Here is a 12,483-nt window from a genome sequence, read left to right as displayed (position 1 = left end):
AAAAAGGTAAACGTCAAGCAATAAAGACAAACGTGCGACTGACACACATTAAAAAAATTGCCAAAGAAATTAACACGTTAATTACAGAATTTAACTGATTAATTGACGGCCATATTATTATATAGATAGATGAATAAATCTATGAAAAAAGAAATACAGTACATCTTAACTGTATCATAATGGATTGCTTTTCCAAGCCATGTGTAACTCAGAATACTATATATGGTCCCTAAAATCAATGTGATAGAGTAAAATGTTTATTAAAAAATATATATTTACACCCTATAATGCACTATTCAGTAATTCTGCATAGAACTGACAACAAAAAAATCACTCAATCAATTAATCACCATCAGAAAATACAACGTTATGCAGACATTTACACCTGTTTCGATTAAGCGTCAAAACTTAAATGAAAAAAGCTCACATGACTTACACAGACAAGTTTAATTTAATTTGTTCAAAACATACTTACCAAATTAAGCAGATGTGAGAAGTATGCTGTTGGTAATTAAAAGCAATTGTATTACACAACACCAGCAAGAAATATGGACACTGTGCTTGTCAAGATCTATAGACAACTTTTATGATTTTTAGTCTAGCCATTCGCAGAAAGATCTCACAGGTGACAGACCAAACCTGTTTTGGAGTTGTGTGTTTTATTTTTTTATTTTTATAGGCTTTTTGTACCGTGTTTGTTTAGAAAGGCAAGTGGTGGTTGGAAAGGCACTACTTACTCTGGAACATTAATTACTTATCAGGGGAGAGTGGCTAGATGGACCCTGCCTTAGGGATACTGGAGACCAGACGTGGTTACTTTTTTTATTTTTTTTAATTACAACTGATGCCAAACCTTATGCCCAAGCTACAAAACTTGAATGTATGCCTGTCATCTTTTATTTAGCAGGAGTTGATGATTCCCACTAATGAATCCCATAGGTAAATGGAAATTTGTGTTTTTACAGAGCCCAAAGGCTGTCTTAATGGTCACATTGATTTCTGGATTTAATTTTTATTTTTATTTTTTCTCCTCCAATCTATATGTACAGTCTTATATAGAACGCTGTGTAATCTGATCTCCAAAAGCATTTACAAATTGGTAGAACATTTTGAGACAAAGGAGAATTTCCCATAATCTATAGATCTATTTTAAACTGGTGGATTATTTTGTATTCTAATCTAAAACTTCTAAACCTGCTGTATCAATGTTTCATTTCTTTGTTTTCAACCATAACTATAAAGGGGTAGTTTTGAAAATGGCTTCTACCTGTTGAAAACTTTTTTTGACTAGGTTGCTCAATTCTATGGTAAAATACCAGCGTTCTTTCCTTTGAGTCGGAGTCGGTTGAAATCCATTTGACAGATTATGGATAGAGACAGCCCTGGGTGACCCCTTTTACATGTCGGCCACTTCTTCACTAGCTCTTTTGTCACCTTTGCTTTTATTATTTGCATATTTTAGAACAATGTTGCACTATACCAGTGTGGAAGTTCCAAAAACCCTCTAACAAACAAACCATACATGAACCCTCTGATGCAGTTTAGCCAAGACAAATTTTAAACTCCATGTTTAGAAATTGTGTTCTCAATGCAATGATTGTTAGATTATTACCTGTCCAATATTGCTGATTGCATCTCCCAAATGTATTATATTGGTAGCTATTACAAGTAATAAGAATACAATCAATACAAGATTATTTTTTACTTCAGGTATTTAAAATAAATAAATAAAATAGCTCAAAAGTTAAAATAACATCTCTGCTATTTTGGTATAATTTTGGCAGACTTGTAGTCGAGTCCAAGTCATCAGGGTCCGCGTCGCTATCATTCGAGTCCGAGTCCTTGAAACAAACTCTGATCAATTTTCACTAGTGGTAGCAGTGGGGGAACAGTTTACCTGACGGACGTTGTCTGATATCCCAAATAAAAATACAATAAAAATGATTGATTTATTTTTTCTAGCTAGATTTTTCTATTTGCATGCCTTGTGCAACTTGTCTGTCACTATCTTATTTTCTTTTGGTATTGGAATACTGTTTAAATGTACCTGAGGTTTATAGATAAGCTTCAAGTTCAAATTTGTGGATGTTGTTGTTTTTCACTGATAGAAGCCATGATATGGACTATAGAGCCGGTGTAGTGTTAGATACCACGTTCTGGTACATCATCAGAATGTGGTATGTATACCAAAACTTGACAAAGTGGTATATTGTGAGGTTGCAAGTGGTACACTGTCAGATTCTGGTACATATGCAATCGGTTGCAATCTGATGGTGTTTTCCTATTGTCAAAAAGAGGTACATTTATCATTAATTATACATTATTTTTTTGCAACCTTAAACTGGAAACTGACAATCAATTTCTCTAAAAAGAAAAAAACAATTCACAAGGTCCACCACAAAGCTGCACAAGTAAAAAAAAAAAAAAAAAAAAAAATGTACAAGACCGATTTTTATTGCATATGATAAATATTTGTATACTATTTTCATAATGGTGGAAAAACATGATATTGCATTAAAAATTATGTAAAACACCAAAAACGGCATAACGTACCACATTTGAATGGGCACTTTCTTAGAGGAAGTTGTTTAGGCATGCGCGATCAAGCGCAGTGTATCACGTTCTAGCACGTACCTGAAAATAACACTACACCGGTAAGAAATTAGTTACTTTCACCTCTGACTATCATCTACTTTGACTTCAATTCGGGTAAAATCTGTCAATCTGATTTGGACATTGTCAGAACTGTATATATACTGTGCTCTTAAATAGTAAATGTACCGTAATTAAGACATTTATTTATTTATCTTGATAGTTATTTATTTCACAATCATATAAACACTGCCATTTAATACTGTATGAAATGAAAATAAATATTCAACAGTTCTTTTTCAATTGTATATTAGTGAAGATAGTTGTACATAAAGGTCGTTATGCTTTCATATATTTTTACTTTCAAATTAAATAATATATTGTAACGACCCAGACAATTGCTTTGTTGCAGACTTGTTGTCTGTTCAGTTTGTCTCGTCTGTCTTGTATATATGTTACATGTATTGTCAGGGGAACAGGGAGTGAGTGAATGAGTGGGGAGAATGTGTGTTGTTGTTTACGGGGGTTGCAGAGTATTTGAGAATTCAACACCATCTCCCCGAGTTAGGGTTGTCACCTGTCCGGGTTTGACCAGACAGTCCAGGAATTGGCATCTGTGTCCAGGTGGCAGGAATTAACAAGCCTGGATGTCCTAGTGTCTTCTTTTTAAGCGAAACACATAAGAAGCACCAACTTTCCTATAATATTTTCTTTGATATATATTAGTTGCTTAAACGATTTCCACAGTCTTATTAGAAATGTACTAATAGATACATTCTACTTTGTCCCCAGCATTTGAATAATGCTAAGGACATGTGATGTAAACAATCCAAGTGAGGGGTTGCAGTCACGTGACCCCAGCAGGCTACATCCTGGTGGTAAAAACAACCATACCGGCTAGTGCAAAAACGGTATCTTCCACAGCAAAATGTCATGTATTTGCAACCACAGAGCATACTTCTTACCTCCAGTCACAGGAATTAGAAAGATATAATTTATGATGTGTCAGATACTTGGAATTTTCAAATCTTGCCACAGATTCTCAATCGGATTGAGGTCTGGGCTTTGACTGGGCCATTCTAAGACATTCAGGTTCTTGTTTTTAAACCACTCCAGTGTAGCTTTGGCTGTGTGTTTAGGGTCATTGTCCTGCTGGAAGGTGAACCTCTGCCCCAGTCCCAGGTCTCTTGCAGACTGAAACAGGTTTTCCTCTAGAATTACCCTGTATTTGGCTCCATCCATCTTGCCCTCAATCCTGACCAGTTTCCCAGTCCCTGTCGATGAAAAGCATCCCCGTAACATGATGCTGCCACCACCAAGCTTCACCGTGGGGATGGTGTTCTCAGGGTGATGAGCAGTGTTGGCTTTGCGCCACACATAGCGTTTTGCGCTAAGGCCAAAAAGTTCAATTTTGGTCTCATCAGACCAGAGAACCTTTTTCCACATGTTTGCTGTGTCTTCCACATGCCTTTTGGCAAAATCCAAACAGGATTTGATATGGGTTTTTTTCAGCAATGGCTTTCTTCTCGCCACTCTTCCATAAAGCCCAGCTTTGTGGAGCGTCCAGGTTATAGTTGTCCCATGGGCGGTTTCTCCCATCTCAGCTGTGGTTCTCTCTAGCTCCTTCAGAGTTACCATTGGCCTCTTGGTTGCTTCTCTGACTAATGCCCTCCTTACCTGGTCACTGAGTTTTGGTGGACAGCCTTCTCTAGGCAGAGTCGCGGTTGTGCCATATTCTTTCCATTTTTTAATAATGGATTTAACGGTGCTCCGGGGGATGTTCAAAGTTTGGGATATTGTTTTATAACCCAACCCTGATTGGTGCTTCTCCAGAACTTTATCCCGAACTTGTTTTGATAGCTCCTTGGTCTTCATGATGCCGTTTGTTTAGATATGCTTTCTAACAAACTCTGGGGCCTTCCAGAAACAGGTTTATTTAATCTGAGATCATGTGACACTTTAATTGCACACAGGTGGACTCCATTCAACTAATTATGTGACTTCTGAAAGCAATTGGTTGCACCAGAGCTTATTTAGGGGTGTCACAGCAAAGGGGGTGAATACTTATGCAATCAAGACTTTTTTCAGTTTTTTATTTGTAAATAATTTTGAAAAATATGTAGATTTTTTTCCCCACTTTGACATTATGGACTATTTTGTGTAGATCAGTGACAGAAAATCCTAATTAAATCCATTTTAATTCCAGGTTGTAACACTACAAAATGTGGAAAAGTCCAAGGGGGGTGAATGCAAGGCACCCGTACCTCCAAAGAATAGTAGCTGCTACGACCAAATCGTAGCTTTTGACATCTCTGCATTATGATTAGGGGTAATAATCATAAAAAACGAAAATATGCACATCCTTAATATACTGTACATATGTATATAGAGAGAGAGATATGAATTACTGATAGTATTGTATATAGTATTTGTAAACTGACTTCTAAAACTGGGTACTTTTTAAAAACGCTAATCTCTGCTAGGTGATACTCAACAATTGTGCCTAGTGATTGAGTTGCCATTGTCTTGCTAATTATCCATACAGCAATTAATCTAACCTGTTTGTTATAATTGAAATGTGGGTGTGATCGTTTTGCACTGAAGTTCTTGATTGTGTGTTTTTATTCTTATGATTTGAATATTGGTTTGCGTACCAACACTTAGTTTTATTTGATTTGTTTTAGTCGTACATATTGGTTTTAAGTGTATTATTTGATTGTTTTATATTGAAGTTTGGTTTATTGCTGTGTGGTAATTTAACTGAAGGTCTAACTGCAATATATAGTAATTTGACTTGTTCTATGAGAACTGATTGGATCAAACATTTGTGTTGGTTGCTGTAACTGTTTTTCTACCATTGTCCACTTTGCCTGTACTAAATTGTATACCCAGATCATTTTTATACTCCTTTTAAAAGTAGATATCCTTTTTGATTATAGCTGTTTCCTGGTGCTTCGCTCTGTTCACTAGCTACCATAATTATATAACATTCTACTTCTGGGGTTATTTATGTGGACCTTCCCGGTTGACCAAAGGTGGTGGCAGCTACACGCTACTCTGTTTCAATCCAGTTAGAGCACAACCTAGCCAGGACAGGTTTTGTTACAGTATGTAGTGATCGATCTTGGAAGAACAGAAGGGTAGGTACCAGTCATGGCATTTCACATGTTGGTCAACCTCTAAATAAACCAGAGAAATCAAGCACTTTGACATACATACCAGTTATATTAAGGAATTTATTTATGTTTTAAAACAGCACACCTCGCGGAAAAAAACCAGAAAAAAACCCTGCGTGGTTCGAAGCTGCAGCATGAGATTTCTATGCTGATTCAGGCACGCTTTAGTCCGCTGCACCGCGGGTCAGCGGTTGGAAATTCCCCCAGTTTTGATGCTTATATCCGTTCTTGATGAGTTTGCACAGCAGGATCTGCTCAAGCTGTCCTTACAAAGTTACCACCAAATGTTCCTGTCAGGACACTGCATTCTGATTGGTTATCATAATATTGTTAATAAAACAATGAATAATCCTCTCCCAACACCGAAACCCTAAACCTAAGGTCAGTATCCTATACTGCAGCCATTACACATCTAAAGTAGTTCATGTTTGGCAGCGAATAACCAGAGGTGCTGACTTCCTCAGTTGTCCTGACAGGAACATTTCGTGGGACGTTTTGTAGGCGCTGCTCTGCTCGACTGAATCTCCAGCTTCCAGTTTTAAAACCAGCAGTATCCGGTTACATTGAGAAATGGCCTGACTCGATTTCACATGTTGGTCTACATCAAAATAAACCAGGGAACGGAAGCACTTTGGTTTAAACCTCTGCACCACTGGGTAACTGTTCAAATATGTTTAATTTTATAACTTACATAAATTAGTAAATGGCAAGCCAGGAAAATACGTCATTAATTGATTTGACTGATGCTTTTATCCAGAGCAATTGATATTTGTATAGGCCTACCCATGTAAAAGAAGGTAGCCTATTAGCCATGCAATATGACACTAGTGAAATATCACTTAGTGTCTGCATTTGGCAATATATGTCAGTGGCGTAATGGTTAGGGCACGTCACTACATACTGAAGGGTCATAGGTTCAATACCAGGTGGGGGCGAAGCGATCAAAAAAAGGCGCCAAGTTAGAAGCAAGAATTGTGTGAATGTTGGGCCCCAGCACCTTTCCAATTGTGCCTAGTTGCTTGATGCTTGACAAGATTGACCCAATTGCTTCTCCTAACTTGGGCTTTTGTATTTGATATCACCCCTTTAAACGGCTGTTTCGTTTTTGTAACTTGTTTTTTTACATTGACATTTTTGTTTATATATATATATATATATATATATATATATATATATATATATATATATATATATATATATATATACACATATATACAGTGCCGTGAAAAAGTATTTGCCCCCTGTCTGATTTTCTGCATTTTTGCACATTTTTCACGTTGTATTTGGTCAGAATTTTTTGTGGGTTGTAGTAGTATATAGAGGGAGTCAGAGAGAAAATGACACCAAAGTTTGGTGCTTCTTTCATTTGTTTGGTGTGCAAGGTAATCAAACCTGCAATCTTCAGGTGTGAAAAAGTTATTGCCGCCCCCCTTAGTTAACTCAAACCAATTAAAGGGATAATTAGGGTCAGCTGTTTGAGTACTTTGGTTAACAACCAGGCCTGATTTGGGCCAGGCCTGATTTGGGCCAGCCCTGCCCAATATAAATCTGACTAACTTTGGCCCTTACCATCAGAGTGAAGTTGTCAGCACACAGGTTCTAGAGGCACATCATACCACGAACAAAATTTAATTCCTGAAGACCTCCGGAAAAAAGTTGTTGATGCCTATCAGTCTGGAAAGGGTTACAAAGCCATTTCTAAGGCTCTTGGGCTCCACCGAACTACAGTCAGAGCCATATTGTCCAAATGGAGAAAGTTTGGGACAGTAGTGAATCTTCCCAGGAGTGTCCGTCCTGCCAAAATCTCTCCAAGAGCAAGGCATAAAATCGTCCAGGAAGTCACAAAGAACCCTAGAACAACATCCAGGGATCTGCAGGCGCCTCTCGCCTCTGCTAAGGTCAGTGTTCATGACTCCACCATCAGAAAGACACTGGGCCAAAATGGGATTCATGGCAGAGTAGCAAGGCAGAAACCATTGCTCACTAAGAAGAACATGAATGCTCGTCTCAAGTTTGCCAAAAAGCACCTGGATGATCCTCAAGAGTTCTGGAACAATGTTCTGTGGACAGATGAGTCGGAAGTAGAACTTTTTGACATGGGCCCCGTTATGTCTGGCGAAAACCAAACACTGCATTCCACAGTTAGAACCTCCTGCCAATGGTCAAGCATGGTGGTGGTAGTGTCATGGTTTGGGGATGCTTTGCTGCATCAGGACCTGGACACATTACCATCATTGAAGGAACCATGAATTCTGCTCTGTATCAGAGAATTCTACAGGAGAATGTCAGGCCATTCGTCTGTGAGCTGAAGCTGAAGCGCAGCTGGGTCATGCAGCAAGAAAATGATCCGAAACACACAAGCAAGTCTACATCAGAATGGTTGAAGAAATGTAAAGTTTTGGAATGGCCTAGTCAAAGTCCAGACCTAAACCCCATTGAGATGTTGTGGCAGGACCTGAAATGAGCAGTTCATGCTCAAACCCACAAATGTCACTGAGGTGAAGCAGTTCTGCATGGAGGAGTGGGCCAAAATTCCTCCACGGCGCTGTGAGGGACTAATCAATAACTACAGGAAGCGTTTGGTTGCAGTTATTGCTGCTAAAGGTGGTGTAACCAGTTATTGAGTCTAAGGGGGCGATTTTTTGTTTTTCACACGGGGGCATTGGGTGTTGCATAACTTTTTTAATAAATAAATGAAATATGTATCAACTTTTGTGTTATTTGTTCACTCGGGGTCCCTTTTATCTAATATTAGGTTTTGGTTGAAGATCTGAACATTCAGTGTCAAAACTATGCAAAAATGCAGAAAATCAGACCGGAGCAAATACTTTTTCACGGCACTGTGTGTGTGTGTATATGTATATATATATATATATATATATATATATATATATATATATATATATATATATATATATATATATATATATATATATATATATATATATATATATATATATATATATATATGTGTGTGTGTAATATATATATATATATATATATATATATATATATATATATATATATATATATATATATATATATATATATAAATGATGAAAAAGACTGTATAAAATAAATACCAGTACTGAGCTATACTGTAATTTTCCAACATGTGGAATACATTTGACTAATAATGATTCAATGGAATCAACCAAAATTACACATTTCTCAAATTATACATTTATTTCCAAAAAAAATGAAGTGTCACAATTATTGACACCCTTGTTTTCAGTAGTTTGTGCACCCTCCCCTTGCAAGGATAACGGCACTGAGTCTTATTCTATAATTTTTATTGAGATCCTTGATATCCTTCGGTCTGCGCTTATGGACTGCCCTCTTCACTTGAAACCACAGGTTTTCAATGCGGTTAACGTCCGGAGACTGATGGCCATTGCAAAATGTTGATTTTGTGGTCAATTAACCATTTCTTTGTGGATTTTGATGTGTGCTTGGGGTCATTGTCTTGCTGGAAGATCCACTTGCGGCCAAGTTTCAGCCTCCTGGCAGAGGCAGCCAGGTTTTTGGCTAAAATGTCCTGGTACTGGGTAGAGTTCATGATGCCGTTGACCTTAACAAGGGCCCCAGGACCAGTGGAAGCAAAACAGCCCCAAAACATCAAAGATCCACCACCATATTTTACAGTAGGTATGAGGTTCTTTTCTGCACACGCATCCTTCTTTCGACGCCAAACCCACCGCTGGTCTTATCTGACCATAGCACCCGGTTCCAATCGAAGTGCCAATGCCGTTTAGCAAACTCCAGGCACTTATGTTTGTTGGTTGCTCTCAATAAAGGCTTTTTTCTGGCAACCCTTCCAAATAGCCTATTGGCATGGAGGTGGCGTCTAATTATAGATTTGGAGACTTGGTGACCCCAAGATGCAACCAAGTTCTGTAATTCTCAAACTGTGGCCCTTGGATTTCCCTTTGCCTCCTGAACCATCTGCCTCACTGTGCGTGGGGGCAAGATACACTTGCGTCCTCTACCAGGCAAGTTTACCACAGTTCCAGTGGTTTTGAACTTCTTAATTATTGCCCTAATAGTGGTAATTGGTATATTTCGTTTTTTAGCTATTGTTTTGTACCCATTGCTTGATTTATGAAGGTCAACAACCATTTGTCTCTTTTCATTTGTGTGAGTTCTTTGCCTTTCCCCATGGTGATGGATGACAAATGGATTTCATATGCGTGTTACCTAATTTTATACCCCAGTGAAACAGGAAGCCATGGAAGGCCATAATAGAGTTCCTTAAGACTGAGATGAACTTGAAGTAGAATGTTAATGTAGATTTAATTTTGTTTGATTTTATTTATAAGAATCTTTAGGGGTGCCAATAATTCTGACACCTATCTTTTTGAGAAAAAATGTTATTTGTTAATAAAAAACTTTCTCTGAGCAATTGTATTAGAATAAAATAATATGGTTTTCCCATATATTTGAGCATAAAATATAGCTCATTACCTGTGTTTATTTTATACAGCCTTTTTTGCTAATCTTTATCAAGGGTGCCAATTTGAGGTGACTGTATATACACAATACTTCGAGGAATGAACAGCAAACAAAATTATTTTGATCGCTCTGCTCTACTGGAGAAAGAAAAACTAAGATCGTTGTGGGTACATGACATCCTGAAAAAAAATTAAAGTACGGCGAATACCATCGGCTGCTCCAGGTGAAGTGGCAGCACAGCATTGTTTAAATAAATAAATAAATAAATAAATAAATACAGCGGGTCTTTAAGTTTACTATCCATTTTTTTTACATTTTTACTTATGGGTCATTCTGTGTCAATACATCATTGTCACCCATACGTCTCAGATTTGGATGAAAATCTGTACAAAGTTAGTAAACATTTTTACAAAATCTGAAATCTGAACACTCAACTAATAGTTTCTTTGATATGACTGTTTACGACTGGTTAAATTGACACAGAATGGCAGATAAGTAAAAAAAAAACTGGAAAGTAAACTTAAAAAGACCCGCTGTATTTATTTATTTATTTATTTATTTATTTATTTATTTATTTATTTAAACAATGCTGTGAAAAAAAACATCCTGCTGTATACTGTACTGTCTGTTTTGTTTGCCTGCTGTATTTGCATTTGTTTGGTATGTTTTGAAAATGTAAATCATTGGGTAGGTTTCTTTAGATTTTTCCAGAGATGTTTAGCTTCCTGTTCTGAAGTGAGTTTGCCAGCAGTGTACTCCATATGTCCTTGCAATTGCTTCCCAATCCCCCAATATGGCCTTGCATACTGTACTTTATTAAAACTGTGCCAGCTACTGTCAATCTCTTGTCGCCAAAAACTTTATATGAGGTACAATAAAATGACAGAGGGTCTGAGCGATTGGACTATGTGTATGTAAATGTACCTGTGTGTTTGTAGGGGGGGGGGGGGGGGGATGATCACTATTTAGAAGCTGCCAGTTGTTGTGGTTTTCATGTAGTTGTGTGGGAGTGTGTCCTAGAGCTGTCTATCTGAGCTAAACCATTTAATAAGAGGGCATCCATTTGCCTGCTGTTCCAACGCTTCAGTAAAAATAGCAGTTTTCACTGCTTTAAACTGCATCCTGTGCAGTCTCCATTTTTTCCTGCTGTGGACCAGATACGCCGCCGCTACAATATATAGCAGATTAAATAACTGGAGTGTGAATTGAATGCATTAATTGCTAGATTACTATTTCTAGTAATCGGATAATGGTGTTAAATGACAATGAGTACCGGGTGCATTTAATAGATCTAATGAGTCCTGTCTTCAATACGCTCTGATGAAGACAACATGTTGAAACACGACAGCGTACCTGTTTTTACCTTGTTTTGATGAAAAAGTGAATAATTGAGACATGCTTTTGGGATATAGACTTTTATTTAGCGGGAGTTGCCATCTTTTCTCTCTGGCGGTGGCAACATCTAAGAAGTGTTTAACTTAAAAGCTTAAATACTTCCTATTTAACTTTTCCTGGGATGAAGCACCTTGGGTCTGATTAAATGGACTGAAACATCTCTGTAGTGCCATCATCTGTATTTTCTACTATATATATATATATATATATATATATATATATATATATGTGTGTGTGTGTATGTATGTATGTATATATATATATATATATATATATATATATATATATATATATATATATATATATATATATATATATATATATATATAAAAAATATTAGTTCTGGGCCAATCTAGATTTGCCCGATTGGACACGGGAGAGTGCCGTAAAAAAGTGGTAACTTTGGGATTCGCCCAGAAGCCCTTGGTGAAACTAGATTGGCACGGGCAAAACTAGACTCACCAGACCACCAGGTTTTGCCCTCAACACACATATATATAAACCCAGCTTGGAAAAATATATATACAGTGCCTTGCAAAAGTATTCAGACCCCTGACCAATTCTCTCATATTACTGAATTACAAATGGTACATTGAAATTTCGTTCTGTTTGATATTTTATTTTAAAACACTGAAACTCAAAATCAATTATTGTAAGGTGACATTGGTTTTATGTTGGGAAATATTTTTAAGAAAAATAAAAAACTGAAATATCTTGCTTGCATAAGTATTCAACCCCCACACATTAATATTTGGTAGAGCCACCTTTCGCTGCAATAACAGCTTTAAGTCTTTTAGGGTAAGTATGTACCAGCTTTGCACACAGTGTCGGAGTGATTTTGGCCCATTCTTCTTGGCAGATTTGCTCC

General features: G+C 37.1%; 1 protein-coding gene across 1 annotated transcript in view; it reads left to right on the top strand.

The window, feature by feature from the left end:
- parp1 (poly (ADP-ribose) polymerase 1) overlaps nucleotides 1-12,483 on the top strand; it is a 77,567-nt gene that overhangs the window by 22,986 nt on the left and 42,098 nt on the right. The gene's annotated exons all lie outside the window — the stretch shown is intronic.

The sequence above is a fragment of the Acipenser ruthenus genome, chromosome 6 (genome assembly GCF_902713425.1).
Source record: "Acipenser ruthenus chromosome 6, fAciRut3.2 maternal haplotype, whole genome shotgun sequence".
Taxonomy (NCBI): domain Eukaryota; kingdom Metazoa; phylum Chordata; class Actinopteri; order Acipenseriformes; family Acipenseridae; genus Acipenser; species Acipenser ruthenus.
Note: the sequence above shows the minus strand (reverse complement) of the source record. Positions and strands in the feature narration are given on the sequence as shown.